The 18059-nt window shown below is 46.5% G+C and overlaps 1 protein-coding gene across 4 annotated transcripts in view; it reads right to left on the reverse strand.

Annotated features, from left to right (window-relative positions):
* Positions 1 to 18059, reverse strand: part of CEP170 (centrosomal protein 170) — a 306205-nt gene that overhangs the window by 154672 nt on the left and 133474 nt on the right. The gene's annotated exons all lie outside the window — the stretch shown is intronic.

The raw sequence follows: 18059 nt of genomic DNA on the forward strand, positions 1-18059 counted from the left end.
CATGTGCATCATTTTAAAGGGAATCTGTTGGCAGGTTTTTGCCAAGTAGTTTGAATACAGAATGCTGTAGGGGTTAAAACACAGATTTCAGCTATGCACCTTCTCTAATCAAGCTCCATGCTTTTGTTTGCTTTCAATAATTGTTTTAGCACCAGGAGCTTATCATTGCTGTGACTACCTGGTCTGTGCCTCCTAGTCTGACACACCCCCTCCTGTGATAAGCAGATTACTGTCTATGGACTTTGTACATTGAGAGCATGGTGTTAGCCTTAGCATGAACCAGAGCTGAGAAAGTTATGTGCCCACTATGCAGAAATGCTGCATATTTTTTACGCTTCTCCCTGGCAGGAAAAACACATGCGGTTTTTACATGCGTTTTTCCTGCCAGGTAGAAGCGTTTGTCATGCGTTCTTCACATGCATTTCTGCATGCGGGTTATCAAGCGCTTTTAGCATCACTTGGAAAAGTGCTTGACAACTTGTTCACACTATATAAATCCATGCAACCGGCATGGATTTATAGTAGTGTGACCAAGTTAGTTAAAAAAAAAAAAAAAGAATAAGAATGGTAAAAAAATAAAATAAAAAAAGATTATACTCACCTTCCGGTGTCTTCCCGGTGTCATCTGTTCTGCGTCGCTGAGTCCGGTCTCTTGCAGTGCTCGCGGTGGTGTGAAGGACCTGCGGTGACGTCACTGAGTCATGTGATGGGTCACATGACTCAGTGACGTCATGGCAGGTCCTTCACAACAGCGTGAGCACTGCAAGAGACCGGACGGAGCGGACAAAACACCGGGAGGACATTGGAAGGTAAGTATTAACTTTATTTTTTACGCCGCACTTCCGCAAAATTAATGGACATGCTGCGGATTTTTGAGCGCAGCATAAACGCTGCGGAAAAATCCGCAGCATGGGCATTGACAGTGCGGCTTGCCATTGGGGAACATGGGGGGCGGATTGAAAAACGCTTGAAAAATGCATCGTGGGCACTCAGCATAAGAACTCTAATTGAGTCACAATTGCTGCAACCAGTAAACTAAGTGATACATAGTTGGTTTCAGCTTCTCTTTGCCTACCTCAGTGTGCTCTCAGATGAGGTATCAAAAACCTGCTGACACAATCCCTTTAGTTACTGTTTATTCTGTATAGGTTTTTTCATTTATTTATTTTTTCAAATAAAGTCATAAATTTATAGTTCATTTTGTTCCGGGTGTAATAAAGACAATAATGTAAATACAGTATATATACAGTGTGGAAAGTATCGTTTTTTTCGGACTATAAGATGCACTTTTTTCCTTGAGGGATGCGTCTTATAGTCTGATATATATATATATATATATATATAGATAGATAGATAGATAGATAGATAGATAGATAGATAGATAGATAGATAGATAGAGAGAGAGAGAGAGAGAGAGAGAGAGAGAGATATGTTATTAATTAAAATGTATTTTCACCATGCGAAATAACACAACTTCAACAGCCCTGTTGGCGGAAAATATACCGTATATTCCGGCGTATAAGACGACCCCCCTACTTTCCTGTTAAAATATAGAGTTTAGGATATATTCACCGTATAAGACTACCCCTTTTCCAACGCATACCAAACACCGGTAAAAATAAAAAAAAAACAGATTTGAATTTAACATGGTCCTTTTTTAATTTAAATTCTTATGACATGCAGGTATATAGCAGGAAAACTGTCACTCATAAACATATTAAAATAGGGGGGACCCCACGTCATTTTTTGGGGGGGTCCCCCATTCTAATAGCTAGTAAAGGCTAGGTATTCAGCTGGGGGCTGATATTAGTAGCCTGGGAAGCTCCGTGGGTATTACCCCCTTCCCAGACTTCAAACATCTGCCCCAGCCGTCTGCTCAACCTCCGCTAGAGACTATAATGATGGTGGATCCCACGCCAATTTTCTTTTTAAAAAATCCTTTATTTTAACACTAAATGACAATTGAGGGGTTAATAAAGATGCAGTCCCTAAATTATTAATTTTGTAATTAATTTTTCCCAAAAATGTTGACGTGGGGCTTCGCCATATTTTTGTGTCCAGCCAGGTACAGCAGGCAGGAACGGGCTGCCCCCAACCACCAGCTGCCTATTTGTACCTGGCCGGACACAACAATATAGGGAAGCCCTTTTTTTTTTAATTATTTCATGAAATAATTAAAAAAAAAAATACGTGGGGCTTCGCCCTATTTTTGTGTCCAGCCAGGTACAACTAGGCAGCTGGGGGCTGGAATCTGCAGCGCAGGGAGGCCCAAGCTTTCTGGGCCCCCCCCGCTGCAAATTGCAGTCCGCAGCCGCCCCGGAAAATGGCGCGTTCATAGAAGCGCCATCTTCTGGCGCTGTACCCAACTCATCCAGGGCCCTGGTGCGGTGGTTCACTGGGTAATAAAGGGGTTAAGGCCAGCTTGGCATTATCAGCTGGCCCTAAGCCTGAAATTCATGGGGTCACGCCAGTATTAGACATGACCGCCATGAATTTCTAGTAAAGTATTTAAAAAAAAACACAAACACCCAGAAAAAAAGTCCTTTAATTGAAATAAACACACAATTCTTTATTGTTCTAAATTAAACCATACTTACCATCACGCCCATTCCAGCTGAAGCCAACGATCTCCTGCAATAAAAGTAAAATAATAAACCAACCTCATCCTTACCTTTCCATGGTTCCCAGGACCGATCCAGCTCTGCTACATTCACATGACAGGCTGCACCGCAGCAGAACGCTGCCATCCAGCCTGTCATCCCGCAGACACTGAGAAGCGCAGGCATGCTTGTGCTCCTCAGTGTCTGACTGTGACGGCATCCAGATGAGCCGAGATCATGTCCAATGAACTCGGCTCACCTCATGCACGTCACTGACAGCGTGGGAAAATTCTCCTGCTCCCCGCATGCGCAGTAGAAGTTTCCCACGCTGTCAGTGACGGACGTCCAGGAGGTGAGCTGAGTTCATTGTCGGCTCATCTGGATGCCGTCACAGTCAGACACTGAGGAGCGCAAGCAAGCCTGCGCTTCTCAGTGTCTGCGGGATGACAGGCTGGATGGCAGCGTTCTGCTGCGGTCCAGCCTGTCATCTCGATGTAGCAGAGCTGGACCGGTCCTGGGAACCATGGAAAGGTAAGGATGAGGTTGCTTTATTATTTTTCTTTTATTGCAGGAGATCGTTGGCTTCAGCTGGAATGGGCGTGATGGTAAGTATGGTTTAATTTAGAACAATAAAGAATTGTGTCTTTATTTCAATTAAAGGACTTTATTATGGGTGTTTGTGTTTTTTTTTTACTTTGACTACGGGGTTAGTAATGGGGGTGTCTTATAGACGCCTCTCCATTACTAACCTGGGCTTGATGTCAGCTGGCATTATAAGCTGACATCAACCCCAACCCTATTACCCCCTGCCACCGCACCAGGGCAGCGTGGAAGAGCGAGGCTAAGTGCCAGAATTGGCGCATCCTATGGATGCGCCATTTCTGGGGCGGCTGACGGCTGGTGTTTCTAGCCTGGGAGGGGGCCAATATTCATGGCTCCCTTCCTGGGCTATTAATATCAGCCCCCAGCTGTCTGCCTAGCCTTTGCTAGCTATTAAAATAGGGGGGACCCCACGTCATTTTTTTGGGATCCCCCATTTTAATAGCTAGTAAAGGCTAGGTATTCAGCTGGGGGCTCATATTAGTAGCCTGGGAAGCTCCGTGGGTATTACCCCCTTCCCAGGCTTCAAACATTTGCCCCAGCTGTCTGCTTAACCTCCGCTAGAGACTAAAATTAAGGGGAACCCCACGCCAATTTTTTTTTTAATAAATCCGTTATTTTAACACTAGATGACAAGTACAGTAAGCAACACTGTCACTGTACTTATTATAAATGTCACTGACATGTTTCTATGTATCTAATCTATGTGTGATGCTCTATCTTTCGGTTATAAATTGTCGGGTACCGCTGCTGAATTGCCGGCCGGCTTTTTTAAAGAGACGGTGCATGAAAACACTATTATTTGTTTTAATAAATCCTTTACACTAAATGACAAGTACAGTAAGCAACACTGTCACTGTACTTCATATATATGTGACTGACATGTTTCTATCTATCTAATCTATGTGTGATTCTCTATTCTTTCTATTCTAAATTGTCGGGTGCCGGCTTATGCCGCTGCTGAATTGCCGGCTTTTCATATATTGTCACAGAATCGATGCGAACTTCCCAGCTCCGGACACAGCGCAGCGCTTCTGTGACAAGTGAAAGCTGTCGGCACAGAAGCCCTGCGCTGTGTCCGGAGCTGGGAATACGCAGCGATGTGTCAGTTTCAGCACAGAAGCGCTGACTGTCTGGACCTACCGCCGCCGTATTTTAACTCCCTCCACCTTATATTAACTCCGACATGGCAGGGATACGGCCACGGCAGCTTATTAACACCCCCAGAGTATCCCCGCATGTCAATTTCTGAAAGTTCAAAAGCATTACCGGCGTATAAGACGACCCCAGACTAGACAGAAGATTTTTCAGTCTTCAAAAGTCGTCTTATACGCCGGAATATACAGTAAATAAAAAAAGTCACAGCCATCAGAATATGATAATGCACATATAAATGATTGTTTGTAAACGATAGTTTTTGTTGTGCAAAAGTAACAAAACATTAAAAAAAAATGTATAAATGTGGTACCACTGTGATCGTACTGACCCAAAGAATAGTTTTGATATCACTTTTGCCGCACTGTAAAAGGAGTAAAAAAAAGGAACACTTTATGAATTTTAGGTTTTTGTTCACACTGCCATGCAGAAATAAAAAAAATTGAATAATTGGGGAGCAGTGAATATTCATTTTCCTTAATAGCACGCACACTGTACCAGCAGCGCTGCTCCTGATATGTATGGCACCCTTCAGCCCTCATCCTGGTATGTATGGCACCCTTCAGCCCTCATCCTGGTATGTATGGCACCCTTCTGTCCTAATCCTGGTATGTATGGCCCCCCTCATCCCTCTTCCTGGTATGCTTGGCAACCCCTAATCACCATCACGCTGCACACAAAAAACAATTATGCTCACCTCCTCTCTCCTACAGAGATGCGTTCTGCTCTGCTGTCGACAGGGATCTCACTGTTGTATGGAGCATTATATGAGGCCCATAATACTGTATGGAGGACTATACTGTCCAGTCTGCACTGTTCCCTGCGAGGATTCACCGGTTTCTGAGCTATTGTAGAATTTACAATAGATATCACTCATGTAACGTAATAAGTAAGTGAAATCTTTGGCATTGTACTATATCTATATTTCTCTGCGGTATCTGTGCATCATGAATCGTGGTGTGTGTTAAAGGGGCCCATTGAGACTCTTTCGCCCAGGGCCCACAAAAACCTGGAGCTGGCCCTGGTGCCAAGCATACCAGGAAGAGGGATGAGGGGGACCATACATACCAGGATAAGGGATGAAGGGTGCCATACATACTAGGATGGGGATGAGGGGAGCCATGCATATCAGGATGGGGATGAGGGCCATGTATAACAGGAAGGAGGGGGCCATATATACCAGGATGGGGGATATAAAGAGAATTAGGGGACAGTACCCCTATAACAGTCTCAGCAGCAGACCCCCTCCCCTTTAACAGGGCATCATGACCACATTTTTTACTTAATTTTTTTTCTATTATCCTCCTCTAAAACCTAGGTGCGTCTTATGGTCCGGTGCGTCTTATAGTCCGAAAAACACGGTAAGTATTTGATACACTGCTGAATTTGCACGTTTTCCCACCTACAAAGAAGGGAGAGGTCTGGAATTGTTATTGTAGGTACACTTCAATTGTGAAAGACAGAATCTAAAAAGAAAAACCGGGAAAATCACATTGTATGATTCTTAAATAATTAAATTGCATTTTATGGCATGAGATAAATATTTGATTACCTACCAACCAGCAAGAATTCTGTCTCTCACAGACCTGATAGTTTTTCTTTAAAAAGCCCTCCTACACTGCACTCATTACCTGTATAAAAGACACCTGTCCACATACTCAATCAATCACACTCCAACCTCTCCGCCATGGCCAAGACTAAAGAGCAGTCTACACCAGAGGCAAAATTGTAGACTTGCTCAAGGCTGAGATGGACTACAGGAGAAGAGGCAAGCAGCTTGGTGAGAAGGCAACAACTGTTGGCGCAATTATTAGAAAATGGAAGAAACACAAGATGACTGTAAATCTTCCTCGGTCTGGGGCTCCATGTAAGCTCTCGCCTCGTGGGGTAAGGATGATTTTGAGAAAGATCAGGAATCAGCCCAGAACTAAAAGGGAGGACCAGGTCAATGACCTGAAGAGAGCTGGAACCACAGTCTCAAACATTACAGTTAGCAACACTATGCCGTTATGCAGGGCACCCAAGATCCCACTGCTCATGCCAGCCCATGTCCAGGCCCACGTGAAGTTCGCCAGTAACCATTTAGATGATCCAAAGGAGGCATGGGAGAAGGTCATGTGGTCAGATGAGACCAAAATAGAACTTTTTGGTATCAACTCCACTCGCCGTGTTTGGAGGAATTAGAAGGATGAGTATAAGCCCAAGATCACAGCTCCCACCATGAAGCAAGGTGGGTGAAACATCATACTTTGGGGTGCTTTTCTGCAAAGGGGACAGGACGACTGCACTGTATTGAAGGGAGGATGGATTAGGTCATGTATCGCGAGATTTTGGTCAACAACCTCCTTTCCTCTGTAAGAACATTAAAGATAGGTCGTGGCTTGGTCGTCCAGCATGACAATGACCCGAAACACAGGGCAACTAAGGAGTAGCTCCGTAACAAGCATTTTAAGGTCCTGGAGTGGCCTAGCTAGTCTCCAGACCTGAACCCAATAGAAAATGTTTAGAGGGAGCTGAAACTCAATGTTACCCAGCGACAGCCCCGAAACTTGAAAGATCTGGAGAAGATCTGTATGGTGGAGTGGGCCAAAATCCCTGCTGCAGTATGTGCAAACTTGGTCAAGAGCTACAGGAAAAGTCTGACCTCTAACTGTAAACAAAGGTTTCTGTACCAAATATTAAGTTCTGTTTTTCTATTGTATCAAACACTTATTTCATGTAGTAAAATGTAAATTAATTATGTAAAAATCATACAATGTGATTTTCTGGATTTTTTTTAAGATTCTGCCCCTTACAGTTGAAGCGAACCTAAGATAAAAATTACAGACCTCTCCATTTTGTAGGTGGGAAAACTGCAAAATCGGCAGTGTATCAAGTACTTATTTTCCCCACTGTGTGTGTATATATATATATATATATATATATATATATATATATATATATATATATATATATATATATATATATCTTTTTTTTTTAGGGGGAGGGGTCGGAAGGAGCAGTGAGGGAAATTTTGTCTCATAGAATGCAATAGAAAATCGCCCTCCCCCCTCGTTCCTTATGTTTAATATCAGCAAAGGACTTGGACAATTGAAGGAGTTGTCCACTACTTTCTGATTGATGCCCGGCGGTGCCATGTGCGAGACTCTGGCAGATCATACATTGATGCTCATCAATCAAAAAGTAGTGGACAACTTCTTTAACTATTTGATCACAGGTGTAATACATTGCAATACTTCTGTATTGCAGGGTCTTACATCTGTTAGCATTACACTGACATACCTGCTGTTAGATCCAGATTCTAGCAGGGTCTAATAGACTAACTAGATGGTAGACCTGGAGATATTTGGACTTCCGAGTGCCATGGCAACCACTGGAACTCATGTGCTTTTGGCATGAGATAAGTAGATTTTCATGTAGTATACTTTCCTTTACATCTAGATTATCTTTCCTTTATACATAAAATACACTGCTCAAAAAAATAAAGGGAACACTAAAATACCACATCCCAGATATCACTGAATGAAATATTCCAGTTGCAAATCTTTATTCATTACATAGTGGAATACGTTGAGAATAATTAAACATAAAAATCATTAATGTAAATCAAAATTAATATCCCATAAAGGTCTAGATTTGGAATGATTCTCAAAATCAACTTGTAAAATCAAATTAGAGGCTGAGCAAACTTCAGTGGAAATGCCTCAAGACAAGGAAATGATGCTCAGTATTGTGTGTGGCCTCCACGTGCCTGTATGACCTCCCTACAACGCCTGGGCATGCTCCTGATGAGGCTCAGTATTGTGTGTGGCCTCCACGTGCCTGTATGACCTCCCTACAACGCCTGGGAATGCTCCTGATGAGGCTGAGTATTGTGTGTGGCCTCCACGTGCCTGTATGACCTCCCTACAACGCCTGGGCATGCTCCTGATGAGGCTGAGTATTGTGTGTGGCCTCCACGTGCCTGTATGACCTCCCTACAATGCCTGGGCATGCTCCTGATGAGGCTGAGTATTGTGTGTGGCCTCCACGTGCCTGTATGACCTCCCTACAACGCCTGGGCATGCTCCTGATGAGGCTGAGTATAGTGTGTGGCCTCCACGTGCCTGTATGACCTCCCTACAACGCCTGGGCATGCTCCTGATGAGGCGCAGTATTGTGTGTGGCCCCCACGTGCCTGTATGACCTCCCTACAACGACTGGGCATGCTCCTGATGAGGCTGAGTATTGTGTGTGGCCTCCACGTGCCTGTATGACCTCCCTACAACGCCTGGGCATGCTCCTGATGAGGATGAGTATTGTGTGTGGCCTCCACGTGCCTGTATGACCTCCCTACAACACCTGGGCATGCTCCTGATGAGGCTGAGTATTGTGTGTGGCCTCCACGTGCCTGTATGACCTCCCTACACCGCCTGGGCATGCTCCTGATGAGGATGAGTATTGTGTGTGGCCTCCACGTGCCTGTATGACCTCCCTACAACACCTGGGCATGCTCCTGATGAGGCTGAGTATTGTGTGTGGCCTCCACGTGCCTGTATGACCTCCCTACAACGCCTGAGCATGCTCCTGATGAGGCTGAGTATTGTGTGTGGCCTCCACGTGCCTGTATCACCTCTCTACAATGCCTGGGCATGCTCCTGATGAGGCTGAGTATTGTGTGTGGCCTCCACGTGCCTGTATGACCTCCCTACAATGCCTGGGCATGCTCCTGATGAGGCTGAGTATTGTGTGTGGCCTCCACGTGCCTGTATGACCTCCCTACAACGCCTGGGCATGCTCCTGATGAGGCTGAGTATTGTGTGTGGCCTCCACGTGCCTGTATCACCTCTCTACAATGCCTGGGCATGCTCCTGATGAGGCTGAGTATTGTGTGTGGCCTCCACGTGCCTGTATGACCTCCCTACAACGCCTGGGCATGCTCCTGATGAGGCTGAGTATAGTGTGTGGCCTCCACGTGCCTGTATGACCTCCCTACAACGCCTGGGCATGCTCCTGATGAGGCTCAGTATTGTGTGTGGCCCCCACGTGCCTGTATGACCTCCCTACAACGACTGGGCATGCTCCTGATGAGGCTGAGTATTGTGTGTGGCCTCCACGTGCCTGTATGACCTCCCTACAACGCCTGGGCATGCTCCTGATGAGGCTGAGTATTGTGTGTGGCCTCCACGTGCCTGTATGACCTCCCTACAACACCTGGGCATGCTCCTGATGAGGCTGAGTATTGTGTGTGGCCTCCACGTGCCTGTATGACCTCCCTACACCGCCTGGGCATGCTCCTGATGAGGCTCAGTATTGTGTGCGGCCTCCACGTGCCTGTATGACCTCCCTACAACGCCTGGGCATGCTCCTGATGAGGCTGAGTATTGTGTGTGGCCTCCACGTGCCTGTATGACCTCCCTACAACGCCTGGGCATGCTCCTGATGAGGCTGAGTATAGTGTGTGGCCTCCACGTGCCTGTATGACCTCCCTACAACGCCTGGGCATGCTCCTGATGAGGCTCAGTATTGTGTGTGGCCCCCACGTGCCTGTATGACCTCCCTACAACGACTGGGCATGCTCCTGATGAGGCTGAGTATTGTGTGTGGCCTCCACGTGCCTGTATGACCTCCCTACAACGCCTGGGCATGCTCCTGATGAGGATGAGTATTGTGTGTGGCCTCCACGTGCCTGTATGACCTCCCTACAACACCTGGGCATGCTCCTGATGAGGCTGAGTATTGTGTGTGGCCTCCACGTGTCTGTATGACCTCCCTACACCGCCTGGGCATGCTCCTGATGAGGATGAGTATTGTGTGTGGCCTCCACGTGCCTGTATGACCTCCCTACAACACCTGGGCATGCTCCTGATGAGGCTGAGTATTGTGTGTGGCCTCCACGTGCCTGTATGACCTCCCTACACCGCCTGGGCATGCTCCTGATGAGGCTGAGTATTGTGTGTGGCCTCCACGTGCCTGTATGACCTCCCTACAACGCCTGAGCATGCTCCTGATGAGGCTGAGTATTGTGTGTGGCCTCCACGTGCCTGTATCACCTCTCTACAATGCCTGGGCATGCTCCTGATGAGGCTGAGTATTGTGTGTGGCCTCCACGTGCCTGTATGACCTCCCTACAATGCCTGGGCATGCTCCTGATGAGGCTGAGTATTGTGTGTGGCCTCCACGTGCCTGTATGACCTCCCTACAACGCCTGGGCATGCTCCTGATGAGGCTGAGTATTGTGTGTGGCCTCCACGTGCCTGTATCACCTCTCTACAATGCCTGGGCATGCTCCTGATGAGGCTGAGTATTGTGTGTGGCCTCCACGTGCCTGTATGACCTCCCTACAACGCCTGGGCATGCTCCTGATGAGGCTGAGTATAGTGTGTGGCCTCCACGTGCCTGTATGACCTCCCTACAACGCCTGGGCATGCTCCTGATGAGGCTCAGTATTGTGTGTGGCCCCCACGTGCCTGTATGACCTCCCTACAACGACTGGGCATGCTCCTGATGAGGCTCAGTATTGTGTGTGGCCTCCACGTGCCTGTATGACCTCCCTACAACGCCTGGGCATGCTCCTGATGAGGCTGAGTATTGTGTGTGGCCTCCACGTGCCTGTATGACCTCCCTACAACACCTGGGCATGCTCCTGATGAGGCTGAGTATTGTGTGTGGCCTCCACGTGCCTGTATGACCTCCCTACACCGCCTGGGCATGCTCCTGATGAGGCTCAGTATTGTGTGTGGCCTCCACGTGCCTGTATGACCTCCCTACAACGCCTGGGCATGCTCCTGATGAGGCTGAGTATTGTGTGTGGCCTCCACGTGCCTGTATGACCTCCCTACAACGCCTGAGCATGCTCCTGATGAGGCTGAGTATTGTGTGTGGCCTCCACGTGCCTGTATCACCTCTCTACAATGCCTGGGCATGCTCCTGATGAGGCTGAGTATTGTGTGTGGCCTCCACGTGCCTGTATGACCTCCCTACAATGCCTGGGCATGCTCCTGATGAGGCTGAGTATTGTGTGTGGCCTCCACGTGCCTGTATGACCTCCCTACAACGCCTGGGCATGCTCCTGATGAGGCTGAGTATTGTGTGTGGCCTCCACGTGCCTGTATCACCTCTCTACAATGCCTGGGCATGCTCCTGATGAGGCTGAGTATTGTGTGTGGCCTCCACGTGCCTGTATGACCTCCCTACAATGCCTGGGCATGCTCCTGATGAGGCTGAGTATTGTGTGTGGCCTCCACGTGCCTGTATGACCTCCCTACAACGCCTGGGCATGCTCCTGATGAGGCTGAGTATTGTGTGTGGCCTCCACGTGCCTGTATGACCTCCCTACAACGACTGGGCATGCTCCTGATGAGGCTGAGTATTGTGTGTGGCCTCCACGTGCCTGTATGACCTCCCTACAACGCCTGGGCATGCTCCTGATGAGGCTGAGTATTGTGTGTGGCCTCCACGTGCCTGTATGACCTCCCTACAACACCTGGGCATGCTCCTGATGAGGCTGAGTATTGTGTGTGGCCTCCACGTGCCTGTATGACCTCCCTACACCGCCTGGGCATGCTCCTGATGAGGCTCAGTATTGTGTGTGGCCTCCACGTGCCTGTATGACCTCCCTACAACGCCTGGGCATGCTCCTGATGAGGCTGAGTATTGTGTGTGGCCTCCACGTGCCTGTATGACCTCCCTACAACGCCTGGGCATGCTCCTGATGAGGCTCAGTATTGTGTGTGGCCTCCACGTGCCTGTATGACCTCCCTACAATGCCTGGGCATGCTCCTGATGAGGCTCAGTATTGTGTGTGGCCTGCACGTGCCTGTATGACCTCCCTACAATGCCTGGGCATGCTCCTGATGAGGCTGAGTATTGTGTGTGGCCTCCACGTGCCTGTATGACCTCCCTACAACGCCTGGCCATGCTCCTGATGAGGCTCAGTATTGTGTGTGGCCTCCACGTGCCTGTATGACCTCCCTACAACGCCTGGGCATGCTCCTGATGAGGCTGAGTATTGTGTGTGGCCTCCACGTGCCTGTATGACCTCCCTACAATGCCTGGGCATGCTCCTGATGAGGCTGAGTATTGTGTGTGGCCTCCACGTGCCTGTATGACCTCCCTACAACGCCTGGCCATGCTCCTGATGAGGTTCAGCATTGTGTGTGGCCTCCACGTGCCCGTATGACCTCCCTACAATGCCTGGGCATGCTCCTGATGAGGCTGAGTATTGTGTGTGGCCTCCACGTGCCTGTATGACCTCCCTACAATGCCTGGGCATGCTCCTGTTGAGGCTCAGTATTGTGTGTGGCCTCCACGTGCCTGTATGACCTCCCTACAACGCATGGGCATGCTCCTGATGAGGCTGAGTATTGTGTGTGGCCTCCACGTGCCTGTATGACCTCCCTACAACGCCTGGCCATGCTCCTGATGAGGTTCAGTATTGTGTGTGGCCTCCACGTGCCCGTATGACCTCCCTACAATGCCTGGGCATGCTCCTGATGAGGATGAGTATTGTGTGTGGCCTCCACGTGCCTGTATGACCTCCCTATAACGCCTGGGCATGCTCCTGATGAGGGAGAGTATTGTGTGTGGCCTCCACGTGCCTGTATGACCTCCCTACAACGCCTGGCCATGCTCCTGATGAGGCTCAGTATTGTGTGTGGCCTCCACGTGCCTGTATGACCTCCCTACAACGCCTGGGCATGCTCCTGATGAGGCTGAGTATTGTGTGTGGCCTCCACGTGCCTGTATGACCTCCCTACAATGCCTGGGCATGCTCCTGATGAGGCTGAGTATTGTGTGTGGCCTCCACGTGCCTGTATGACCTCCCTACAACGCCTGGCCATGCTCCTGATGAGGTTCAGTATTGTGTGTGGCCTCCACGTGCCCGTATGACCTCCCTACAATGCCTGGGCATGCTCCTGATGAGGCTGAGTATTGTGTGTGGCCTCCACGTGCCTGTATGACCTCCCTACAATGCCTGGGCATGCTCCTGATGAGGCTCAGCATTGTGTGTGGCCTCCACGTGCCTGTATGACCTCCCTACAACGCCTGGGCATGCTCCTGATGAGGCTGAGTATTGTGTGTGGCCTCCACGTGCCTGTATGACCTCCCTACAACGCCTGGCCATGCTCCTGATGAGGTTCAGTATTGTGTGTGGCCTCCACGTGCCCGTATGACCTCCCTACAATGCCTGGGCATGCTCCTGATGAGGCTGAGTATTGTGTGTGGCCTCCACGTGCCTGTATGACCTCCCTATAACGCCTGGGCATGCTCCTGATGAGGGAGAGTATTGTGTGTGGCCTCCACGTGCCTGTATGACCTCCCTACAACGCTAGATTGGATTCAGGTCTGGGGAACTAGCAGGCCAGTCCAAAGCATCAATGCATTCATGATGCAAGAACTGTTGACACACTTCAATCACAAGTCTTAGCATTGTCATGCATCTGAAGGAACCCAGGGCCCACTGAACCTGCATATGGTCTCACAATGGGTATTAGGAGCTCATCCCGGTACCTAACGGAAGTTAGGGTACCTCTGGTTAGCACATGGAGGGCTGTGCGGCCCTCCAAATAAATGTCTCCCCACACCATTACTGACCCACAGCCAAACCAGTCATGCTGGAGGATGTTGCAGGCAGCAGACTGTTCTCCACAGCATCTCCAGACTCTTTCACATGTGCTCAATGTGAACCTGCTCTTATCCATGAAGAGCACAGGGCATCAATGTGGAGTCTGCCAATCTTGGTGTTCTCTGGCAAATGTCAATCGCCCTGCACGGTGTTGCGCTTACAGCCAAACACCCACTTGTGGACATCAGGCCCTCATACCACCCTCCTGGAGCCTGTTTCTTACAGTTTGAAGAGACACATGGATGTTAGTGGCCTGCTGGAGGTCATTTTGCAGGGCTCTAACACTGGTCTTCATGTTCTTCCTTGCACAAAGGAGGATTTAGCCGTCCTGATGCTAGGTTATTGCCACCTCCACGTTTCCTGGTACAGTATCTGCTCCATGCTCTGGACACTGTGGAGACAGACAGGGCTACTCTTCTTGCCGCAGCTCTCTTTGATGTGCTATCCCGGATGAGCTGCACTACCTGAGCAACTTTTGTGTGTTGTAGACACCGCCTCATGCTACTGTACCTCTAGGGGTGGAGGAATGACAAAAATGCAAAAGTAACCAAAACAGCAGCCAAAAAGGATGAGAACAGGGAAATGGTCTGTGGTCACCACCTGCAGAACCACTCCTGTATCTTGATAATTGCCTATCATTTCTACCAGTTGTCTGTTCCATTTGCACAACAGCAGGAGAAATTGATTCACAATCAGTGTTGCTTCATAACTGGACAGGTAGATTTCACAGAAATATGATTGACTTGGAGTTACATTGTGTTATTTAAGTGTTCCCTTTATTTTTTGAGCAGTGTATATTAATTTAAACACTACATTAAAATTCCTGATTTTTTTATGGGGGAGCAGAGTAAAGAGTTGTATATGGCATAAAATCTGAATCTCAAAAACAAGATGCAATAGGAGAAAAATAGAGCCATTTTTTAACCCTGGGTCAGGCGCTTCTCTGGCACTACAGAGTTTAGCCGCAGTACTCCTGACAGGCACAGTTTAGAAAACCGCCTATAATATTTAATTATCTCAATTTCTAGGCTCTAAAAGTAATCAATCTTTGACCATCATAGGGATGTATTTAAAGAGAGTACACAAAATCAGATGCAAAAAAACAAACATTTAATAATGATAAACATAATAAAACAAAAAGTAACCAAATCTCACAACTACCACCAAATGGCTTCCAGTTTTCAGCACATAACTATTACTAAACATTGAAACTGGGATAAAACTTTATTGTAAGGTGCTTAGATGCTACTCAAGTCATATTCACTCAGATTCAGACGTTAAAAGTTCAGTAGATGAAACACATTGGCAGAGCGAAAAGCAAGGTTGGCAGATCATATTATCATATAAGAGATTATTATTACATGTTACAGCGCAATCGGCCTGAGAGACCATTTCTAAGAAAACCCTTCTTATTTCTAGGAAATATCCAAAATATTTAGATTTGAGAGTCCTCAGTGGTTGATACCCTTTAATGGCTAACGGAAAAGATGGTAACAAATTGCAAGCTTTCGAGACTACGCAGGTCTCTTCATCAGGCTAGTATACCACAAAATCTGAAGAGTCACATATTTATACACAATAAGACACAAAAATAATGCAATAGGTAAGACAGGTGATGAAAAGCAGAGTTATTATGGAAGAGATAAACAGTTATGGATATAAATATTTTAGCAGTTAATAGATAAGGAGTGTGAAGGTTTTATTGTCCTGTGACTAGGTCCAGTGTTATGATGGCCTGTAACTGACATGAAATTACTGACATGACTGACATGAAATTACTGACATGACTGACAGAAATTACTGGTATTAAAAGGTAATTTCAAATCTCAAACAGAAATAAGAATCTCAGAATATAAACTAATGATGACCTTTAACACTTTCAGAACAGGAATGAATGCGTCGCATGGATTTATGTCCTTCGACATCAGCTAAGGAATGTTCCCCTCAGACTTGTGAGGCCATCATAACACTGGACCTAGTCACAGGACAATAAAACCTTCACACTCCTTATCTATTAACTGCTAAAATATTTATAGCCAGAACCGTTTATCTCTTCCATAATAACTCTGCTTTTCATCACCTGTCTTACCTATTGCATTATTTTTGCGTCTAATGGTGTATAAATATATGACTTCAGATTTTGTGGTATACTAGCCTGATGAAGACACCTGAGTAGTCTCGAAAGCTTGCAATTTGTTACCATCTTTTCAGTTAGCCATTAAAGGGTATCAACCACTGAGGACTCTCAAATCTAAATATTTTTCTATCTACTGGCTAACACGGTGCAAGAATATATATTTTCCCTATATGAAATATCCACAAACTTTGCATTATCCATTTATAAAAATAGCAAAAATAAACAACTGTTATGAAAAAACTCAAAGTATGAACCTTCAAAAGTGAGAACCTTTAGGCGTAATGAGCCTGAGAAGTCACACCTGCTCTAAGCAAGGACCACAGTAAAACTGAGTGGGGGGGGGAGGGGAGGTTCAAGCAGCACCTAAAGATAGGTAGGAACTGGGAGGGGCAGGATTCCCAGCCACCTTGGAGAGAAGGGGGGAACAAAAATGTGTGAGCTGTGCTTGCCAGGCCTATTGTGCCTGACACAGGGTTAAATCAGAAGGTCAAATGTACACAGAAACTGGTTTAACTTTTGAGGCACCAAAATGTGTGTTGGCCTGTGGACTCCTATTACATTATCAGGTTTCCCAAAAGTGATGAGCTCCTTTTGAGCAATTCATTCTGTAGCACTAAGGTAAAAATATATATATGAATAAATATATTTACACTTCATCTACAAGGATACCTGTAAAAAAGCCAAGCTGACACTATGCGTTTTTTCAGCATTTTTTTATGCAAATTTTCAGCTATGTTTTACAGTACCAGCAAAGTCTGAGATTTCAGAATTCTCATTCACACATATTGTTTTTTATGTCATCAGTATTTTGTGCTTTGCATGTTTTTTGCACAACAGAGCATGCCACTTTTTTCAGAATTTTTCACACATTGAAAGTAATGGGTGGTGAATAAAATGCCTAGTATGAACATAGCTATCAGGTTTTGCTGCGTTGCAAGTAGATCAGTATGTGAAACTCATTTATTTTTGTGATTTTTACCATCTTGTCTCGGTCACCTGAGATGGCAGTTTGGATTAGGACAGTTTAATTAAATTAGTGATGTGTAACATGTAAATATTAGTTGAGCTAGGTGTGAGATTGAATATCAACTGTGGTCCACAGAGGTGTGAAATTGAACAATACCTGAGCAACTCAATGGCAGACCATAGTATGAAATAAATAGTGTCCTACAAACTCAATGCATTGCCAGTGTCTTAGTTAAACTATTCTTTAACAATTCACCTCCCCCACTGTTACATTTGTAATTTTGGTTAATATGCTTTCATATATGTCTTGCATTGGTGACCTGTGTTCATGCTTCTGTAGTGGAAGCAAAGTGGAACTTTGGGATTCTGTAAAACGCACCAAAAAAAAACACGGCAAAAAAATGCACCAAAACCTGTGTTTTTGACGCAGCTTTTTTCCTGCCAAGAGATCAGTGTTGGTGCAGAAAAAAAAACGCCTAGTGTGAACATACCGTAACTAGCAAAATTTTGCTGTGCCCGCTCTAATTTATACAATACTGTATTTTTTTGTTGTTGACTTATTTAGTACATTTTGTTTAAAACCACGTCACTGCACAAATAGAGTGCAGGTGTAGGCTAGGTGTCGGGTGACTGGCTGTCAGATATTGCTAATCATCTCCACCACCTTCCAAGAGAAAAGACAGAAATGGCCTTTACAACTTCTATGTTTTATTTCCTAAATGAGAGTTGTGTAGTGAACGAAAGCAGCAAATGTGCCGCTCTGGCTACGAGACACGCCAGTCACGTCATTGTTGGTAGCCCCTACATGGCATGGCCACCAGGCTGCGGAGACACATTAGAACAAGGTCAGATAATAAGAGAAAAATAAAATTATGGTAATGTTCACATATACCCATACTGTAGTGATGGCCACTCCGATAAAATGTATATGTTACATATGAAACTGAAAGAGTGGTGACATGGCAAGTGTCTAAGGGCCAGACAGGAGCAAGGA

This window comes from Phyllobates terribilis, unplaced genomic scaffold (assembly GCF_046119375.1).
Source record: "Phyllobates terribilis strain yellow unplaced genomic scaffold, ASM4611937v1 Scaffold_3__8_contigs__length_932513732, whole genome shotgun sequence".
Lineage (NCBI taxonomy): Eukaryota > Metazoa > Chordata > Amphibia > Anura > Dendrobatidae > Phyllobates > Phyllobates terribilis.